The sequence below is a fragment of the Sinocyclocheilus grahami genome, unplaced genomic scaffold, assembly GCF_001515645.1.
Source record: "Sinocyclocheilus grahami isolate Dianchi unplaced genomic scaffold, SAMN03320097.WGS_v1.1 scaffold795.1, whole genome shotgun sequence".
Classification (NCBI taxonomy): Eukaryota; Metazoa; Chordata; class Actinopteri; order Cypriniformes; family Cyprinidae; genus Sinocyclocheilus; species Sinocyclocheilus grahami.
Window position 1 is genome coordinate 648,310 of NW_015505974.1, and position 8,969 is coordinate 657,278.

The 8,969-nt window shown below is 38.7% G+C and overlaps 1 pseudogene; it reads left to right on the plus strand.

The window, feature by feature from the left end:
* Positions 1-1,916: 1,916 nt before the first annotated feature.
* Positions 1,917-8,969, plus strand: part of LOC107561862 (uncharacterized) — a 22,401-nt pseudogene continuing 15,348 nt past the window's right edge.

Genomic DNA, 8,969 nt, shown 5'->3' on the forward strand with positions numbered 1-8,969 from the left:
TCAGCATCTGGACCAAATGGCGTACCCTACAGGGTTTAAAAGAACTGCCCCCTGATCTTGATGCTGCTGTGGAAACTGATGGGCATTGCCTGGAAATCCAAAAACATTCCACCAGCATGGAATAAGGTTGTCACTATCTTTATCCCCCCCCCCCCCCAAAAAAAAAAAGACTCCCACAACCCCAGCCAGTTCAGAGGCATCACTCTTCTGAACGTGGAAGATAAGATCTTCTCTGTGTTGGTAAAACATATGACCAGTTACCTCCTGGCAAACTGACACCAGTTGCCAGAAGGCAGGAGTTTCAGGATTCCTGGGCTGTGTAGAGCATTCTGCGATGATTTGGGAACAGATTCAATAAGCCAAACGCAGTAAATCGGACCTTCAAGCGGCATGTACCAACAGGCTGCTGCAAAGGCTTGAGGAATTAAGGTTTGTCCTTTCTTTTCCCCCCCCCCCCCCCCAAAAAAAAGACTCCCACAACACCAGCCAGTTCAGAGGCATCACTCTTCTGAACGTGGAAGATAAGATCTTCTCTGTGTTGGTAAAACATATGACCAGTTACCTCCTGGCAAACTGACACCAGTTGCCAGAAGGCAGGAGTTTCAGGATTCCTGGGCTGTGTAGAGCATTCTGCGATGATTTGGGAACAGATTCAATAAGCCAAACGCAGTAAATCGGACCTTCAAGCGGCATGTACCAACAGGCTGCTGCAAAGGCTTGAGGAATTACTAAACTGGGCAACGATAGCCTGAAAAATCTTGATCAATGCTTACTTCCTGGCAAACTAAAGGTCTGGTGTTACCAATTCACCTTGTACCATCGCTTGATGTGGCCCCTCAAACTGTGTGATATCACCTCATCAGCAGTCCAGAAGATGGACTCAATGGCTAACAACTACTTCCAGAAGTGGCTGGGCCTTCCCCAATATCTGTCAAATGTAGCCCTGTTCAGAAGAAACACCCTGAGGCTTCCAATGAAATCCATCAGATTGGGCTACAAACTGGAGAAGGTGAGGCTGGTATTTGAGATAAAAGACTCACCGGAACCGGCAGAGCAAAACACCAACGCCCAAGTGCAGACTGGAAAGAAAATAGAAAGCATCGTAAGCAGTAAACCAGCCCATAACCCGCCTGAAACACCAGGAGGTTGTCGAAATTGTGCAGCAAGGCAGAGCAGGCTTTGGTTGGGGAACAGCACCTGAGATCTGGTCCAAAGCCTCAAAGACAGAGAGGAAAAAACTAGTGATCTTCGAAGTTGTGAGGGAGGAAAAGGAGGGCTACAAGATCAAAGCCGTGAGTCAACGCCAGCAAGGGAGATGGACAACCTGGGAGGTTCCCACTGATAGGGTTGTGACGTGGGCCAGTCTGTGAAGGATGCCTCAAGCAAGGCTGAGCTTCCTAATCAGGGCAACATATTACACCATCCCGAACCCCCAGAATCTGCACCTCTGGTACGTCTCAGAGGCAATCTGAAACCCAGTTTACAGCAGACTGTATCCAGCTGCAAAACGGCACTGACCCAAAAACATTACGGATGGCACCACGACCAGGTCCTGCGAAGATTAGTTGAAGTCATCGAGGATCACAGACTAGAAGCCAACAGGGCCAGCCCAGCAACATCTCATGGTCTGATACGGTTCGTGAGGCAAGGGGGTGAGGTGCTTAGCAGCACCATAAAGGAGTGGTCCCTGCTGTCACCCAGAGGCAATGAGAAGCTGAGAGCTGATCTTGATCTCGACAAAAAGATTTGGAAGAGGAGGCAGAGCAAGGGAGCTTCTGGCACTGGCTTCGGAGAAAGGACAAGATGTGGTGGAGAGAAGGATCCTAGGGCTGGCTGCAGGGGGCGGTAGGGAGACATCCCTGCCGTTGCTCCACCACCCGGAGATGTTCCAGGATTAAAAGAGTGAAACATCAATGATGGGTGGCTCCTGGCTGATGACTCTGCAGGCAGCCGAAACGACACAGTCGGAGGTGCGTCAGGCAGAAATGGCTTGCAGGTAGTCCTACCTGTGCTTACATCATACATACATAAATGTTAACATACTCTGAATTTATCTCATCATTTGGCTGAATACATATTACAAATACATCTAAATTGGGATATTATTCAGAATATTTATATGAATGTAAACACAGTCAGTAACAACCACTAAATCGTGCATTTTTTAAATGTATTAATTAGCTTTATGTGATAAAAATCTCATTAAACTACGCTTAAAATGACAAATTTTCACTGCACACTCAAATTCCAACTTATTTTATATGGATACAACATTATATTAAACTTTAATGTTTCTGAGTTACAAACATGAGACTGAAAAACTTAAATGAGCTTTATGTAACATATTTAGTGTACTAAAACATAAAATCACCATACAGAAAGTTTATTATATTTGTTTGCCAATTTAGCCAATAGTATTTCAATATCCTGGGTTGCCATTTGCAAACACAGAGTGATGCAGTCATGGAGGCCAGCAAACAAACTGGATTAGTGATTAGAGATTAGAGATTCTACATGACATAAAAGTCTATGTATGCTAGTTTATGATTTTCAAATGTCAAAAACACTGCAAACATATATGTTAACTGATTAACATACAGTGTAAGGCCCATCGCTTGTCATTGTCATTTGTGCTTGTTCTTGTTGCATGTTCTCAAACTGACAACCCACGTAAGCTTTGAGTCTGGGAAGGAGTGGGCGATGGAAACAACTTTCTCCAATATTTTGAATCTGAATTTCCATACCTGTTTCAGCTGCATGCAGTATTGCTCCTTTAATAAAGGCATTGACAACAAAAGTTTAGAGAAACAACTTGGGAATTCTAATGCTTTCTTCTTGCTCTTTCCACCTAGTAGAGCTTTAAAATATTCTCTCTGTAGCCCCTGTAGTTCAGATCATATTGATTAATAGACTGTGACCACCAGCCTGCACACAGCCCTTGATATTTGCAGAATTAACAATTGGTTATATGAAGCAACTTTATTTTATAGTGAATCCATACACAGTTCGATTCCTGAGAATAAAGTTTGGCCAAAAATAAAATAAAAATAAATGCAGAGATTTTGACTACTTACGTAAAAAGCAATTATTTTGTTATGCCTAATGTGAATGGAGTGCTTTCCTGCAAATTCCAGGTTCAAATCAAAGTGTGATAAGATGTTTGTAGAGACCGAAAAACACATTCAGAACATTCCTTTCCGTAAGGCCAGATTTAAGAGAAACTAAGGGGAACTAAATAGAAAAGCAGGTGAGCTTTTGTTGAGGATCTTCACAAGCAAAGACAATTCTTCAGTCAGTCAGTCAGTCAGTCAGTCAGTGTTAATTCTTAATTCAACATTTACCTGCTGGGAGAAAATGTTAAAATATTATGTGTCATTCAATATGGAATACGGGAGCACCTGTGCTCATTCTACTCATTGTCAGGCTTTACACATGTAGACTAATTTGATGAACTGTCACTGTTATCCCATTGTACCAGATTTACCTGCTAACGCCTTTCAACGCACGCTCCCCCAAGCAGTAGTAATGATAATGGACAACTTGGACAGAAAGCACTGAATATCTTTGAGATGAAAAGTCACGCTTCTTTGTGAAGGTCACAATAGTTTTGATGGGTCATTCCAGGCCTGCTTTGTAGCTGAAAAGACCTTGCAGTTTATATGAATAATAAAAAAAAATATCTACGACCCTTCCTCCAATCTAAGTCGATACCTGCTGTGACATGTATCAGGGTTTGGTGCAACTAAAATGCTGAGAGACAACATCCAGAGTCAGAGAAGCCATGACTGAAAAATCAATCACTACATTATCAGCTTATTGTATGCTTTATTTGCATAATTTTAAAGGAAATTGCATTTTGGCTTTGATGTTTCATTTGCAATTTATGTCATACAAAGCTATTTTTTATGTTATTTTCATATAAAGAAAATAACATCAAACATATGCAATATGATAGCTAAATATAACATTTCTGAGATGAAATTGCATGAAATAATTATGTAAATAAACAAAGAGATAGACAGACAGACAGATAGATAAATTGCCACTTTGATGAGAGATCAGGTTGTCAAGTAATCATTTACTGACTCTGACTCATAGAGTGTAGATTTGGCAACAGACTAAACTTAAATAAGTAAATAAATGTTAACTGACATATATAAACTCTTTTAAACTAAAATTATGAGAGACATTATCCAGAGTCAGAGAAGATATGAATGAAAAATCAGTGAAAAAAATGTGCCGGTATTCAGTAATACGATATATCACGATAATGAACATGCACGGTATCTCATTTCCGTTTAGTTTACCTTTATGTAGTAAAATTACCAAATCAAAAACTGGTAAAAAAAAAAACTAAATATACATATAAAAAAATATATATAATAATTAAAATGTCAAAACATATTACAATTACTGAAAACAAAACTAAAATGAAAATTGAAACTATTAAAACAAAAAGATAAAAACTAAATTATATAAATAAATACAACAAACATTCTTGTATTAGGTTCGCAACTTGCACTTGCTCAAGTAGCTGTGAAAAATCCTACAATTCATGGAGTTTAATGACCAAAAAACACAATACTAAAGCAAATAATATCTTGTTAAGGTTGACAAAACTTCTCTTCAAAAAGTCTCAGAGGGCAAAAAGAGTTTGACCTGGTCTCAAGTGCTTCTTTCCAAATTGGCTGGCCTGCCCTAATACGCATGTGCTTGCTGGACCTGTTGCCCTCAGAATGCACTAAACCAGATACTTCTGACACTAATATAGTTTCCTATGAAATATATTGTGCATGAAAAAATGCAATATCATGGCAACATGACAAGACTGTGTGATCATTATATACCGATTTGTTTGATCGGTATTTCATAATAAATTCAAATCACATCATATTGCATTAAGACAAAAGACATACAAAATACTAGCTAAGATCTGTATATCACTGTGATTGGCTGATTACCCTGTCAATGTAATAATGCCTACATCTCATGCTCGCAAACCCACCTGAATTGGTTAAACTGGTGGAAAAGGACTGACTAATTATAAAGAAAACAACTCAGTCACTCAGACTTCCTCACTTTTAGTCACAACTGAATGGGAGTGAACTTGAAATTACTTGAGATGATCACTGTGAACTGTGACCAGCATTACACTTTCAGAGTTTAATAGAGCAATGGTCCAACAAGAAGCTCGCCATTGAATATAAATTAATAATAGTAACTTTGCCTCCTCATTACAGAAGCTTGCCAAATGCTACAGCTACAACATTCTGATGGCTGGACAGACAGTTTATATTCCTGAACATTCATGGTGAATACTGATCAGGTGAATGATAAATTCAGTGTTGAGTGTGACAAATTCTCAAGCACATTTAAGAAAGATTAAATTTAAGAGATCACCTCCATCTCTGTTCACCCCCTTCCCCCAATATTTTGTTTATTCTGGGCACCCTAAACCTACCCATCTCCACCCCCTGGATCAAATTGTTCCAATTACTCTTATACATATTGTTGTTACAAAATTGTGTTATATATGTTCTGTTACAAATTTGTACTTACACAAACCATTCGGAGGGTTCTTACATGTGAGTAGTTACAGAAATATTACAGCTCTAGATACTATGTACCAATGTGTACTTACACTGTGGTTACATACGTACACATCTAGTTACTATGTAAGCCTATGACTTTATATGAGCAAGCTTTTCTAGTTATGACATTTGTATTGAATGTATCACATTAGTAGGCCTGGCCTGAGTTGTTTGCTGGTCTGTAGAGCGGTAGACTGCATGCGTGTGTAGTCATGGCTGTTTTTTTTTACATTTTCTTTATGTGCTCTCCTGTGCTTTTGTTGTAGCATACATGGTGCATTCTTATTTTTGATGATAACCTTGGTGTGGTATATTCGTGATACCTTAGTTATGATGAAATCTCCAGTAAGAGCGCAACCCTTCTACTAACTGCCAAACAAATCTAATTTCCAATGAACACTAGGGTTTTGAACATAGTCTTGTGTTTATGACTGCCTGGGGGGAGGGGGGGGGGGTTCATAGAATTAAAGTAGTTACAGAAATATTACAGCTCTAGATACTATGTACCAATGTGTACTTACACTGTGGTTACATACGTACACATCTAGTTACTATGTAAGCCTATGACTTTATATGAGCAAGCTTTTCTAGTTATGACATTTGTATTGAATGTATCACATTAGTAGGCCTGGCCTGAGTTGTTTGCTGGTCTGTAGAGCGGTAGACTGCATGCGTGTGTAGTCATGGCTGTTTTTTTTTGGGGGGGGGGGTCATATGACTAATACAGGCATAAAAGATAAAATAGACTAGTGTGAGCTGTATAACAGGCAGAAGTGGCTGTAAACTGATTGTGAATAACCTCAGCTGCGTCACGCGGATACGTTGTTTTCGTTCAAATCAAAGTGTAAACAACGGAAAAAAAAACGCATGACACAGCTGACACAGAATAGCATACGCTATTTATGTTCAGTTGATATTTTCCAAAATTGCACCAGGGTGACGCGGAGGAGACGAATTGTTGAAAAAAGTCGTTATTTTTTATTTCTTTGCGTACAAAAAGTATTCTTGTAGCTTCGTAAAATTACAGTTGAACCCCTGATGTCACATGGATTATTTTACCGATTTCCTTGCTACGTCTCTGGACCTTGATCGTGGTAATTGCATTGCTGTCTATGGGAGGGTCAGAGAGCTCTCAAAATTCATAAAAAATATCTTATTTTGTGTTACAAAGATGAACAGTGGTCTTACGGGTTTAGAACGACATGATGGTGAGTAATTAATGACAGAATTTTCATTTTTGGGTGAACTAACCCTTTAACAGTTTTAAAATAATAATAATAATAATAATAATAATAAACATTAATACATTAATTGATAAATTGATCAAGCATTAACATGTAAAATTTATCACAATTATATCCTACTGATACAATAAGACTAAGGTTATTATTATTTTTTAAACTTTTCCTCAAATCATCTAGGATGTGATATCCCTTTGCATCATTTCATTTTATATTTAATTTTCATTTCCAATTGCATTTCCAACAGGTTTCTTGCATACTGAGTCAAACACACTGCATTTGCATGGTTCAAAAATATATACAAATAAATTATTAAACCAGTCTCTCAGATGAGATCTTTAACCTCCGGCCAATGATGAAACCATATTGTATGAAGGTTTTAAAAAGCATTTTAGATAAACATAATACACATATCAAAACATACACGGTGTAGCATGAGCTCAAGGCTAAAGGTGTCTGGAGTACTGAGAGCATGTTTATGGAGGGATATGCAGGCAGAGCTCATCCTGCGGGAGGCGTTACTCTTAATGAGTGTAGACAGTCTATACACGGTTATCTCCCTGGAGAGCGAGAGTGTAAAACGGTTTTCTATCCCTGCAGATGAGTCCCTCTGTTTTACGTTAGCTTCTCAGATGAGAGTGTACGGTGTGTTTGTGGGTTCATATGTCGGAGTTGGCGATGCTGTATTGGTTTGGGAGGACCTCATGTTTACGTGTATATATATATATGCACACACACACACACACACACACACACACAGTAAAACAATTTTTAAATAAAACATTGGTAACAATTACGTTAAAATACCGACAGCTGTGGTTTCCAGAAATGTACATGCCTGCAACATTCAGTCATTGAAAACTGACCAGAAAAGAAGAAAAAAATGTTATCAAGAACAGCTTCAATTATGCCTAGTCAGTTCAGATCAGTCTGGGTCAGAATGAGGCAGGCAAAGTGTGTTCCCATTAAACAAACAATCAAATCTCTGAATCAGTGTGGGACCAATATAAGCAAGTACACTCCAGTATTGGTTCTAATGATATTCTTTGTGATGTGTGGGATGGCAGAAATATTGCAGATAATGTGTTATTTCAGACAGACTGCTCATCATTGAGCTTGATCCTATATCGGGATGCATTTGAAGTGGTCAACCCACTGGGATCTGAGAAGAAAAAAACACAAGATACTTGCATAGCAGGTTTTGTTGAGAATTTCAGCAGTAGTTCATACTTCTGCAGATATTGTGAGATCACCAAATAATTCAATGCAGATCCTCTTATCCAGGGCAATAAACGGACAATGCAGTCATACAGTGATCATTTTCAGACAGTCTTCATCCAGTGGAGGCGTTACATTTGACTCTTTTATTTAATACACTCACAAACTTCCATGTATGTCAGCCAGGGTTACCTCCTTGTCTTGGCCATGATCTTTTTGAGGGTATTGTATCCTCAGATCTGGCATTGTACATTAGCCATCTTGTTAAGGTAAACAAACAGTTTAGCAGTGGCGTTGTGTCCATATAAGCTGCGAATGCTCCAAATACCCAGGCCATTTGAGAGAATAAGTTCACGGTATAATTCAAATAAACATTATAAGTATTATAATTATAAGTTGATCCCTTGTCATTTGAAATGTAACTTAAAGCTTAAAGAGTTAGGAATAAGTACGTAAAATTATTTTTTTTGGTAAACGGCAGTAATTTTCTCTAAATCTATATCGGTTATGGTTGCTTCCAGGCGAGCGGATTCTCCGCAGCTTTCTTGCCTCTGCTCTATTGTTATGAGTCATCAGGATTGATGCACGTTCTCAGTGATTTGCTGGTCTGTGGCAGATTTAATGCGTGAGGTAAGCTGTTCGTGAAGCGCTCGCCCAAGCAGAAAAATGCACTGTTGCTGTCAGATCTTGATTGCCGAAAACGACATTGTGTTTGATTCAAAACCAAATCGACTAAATCAAAAGAAAAAAACACAAGCTGTGTATTTTTATTTTTTCAAGGAAAGCAAATTTTAAAAGTCCACTGAACAACTTACATTTTTGATCATAGACAACGTATGAGTAATGGAAGAGGTCTGACGCAACAGGTTAGTATATACAATCAAGTTTATTTGGTCACAGAGAGTACGGGTGTAGGATC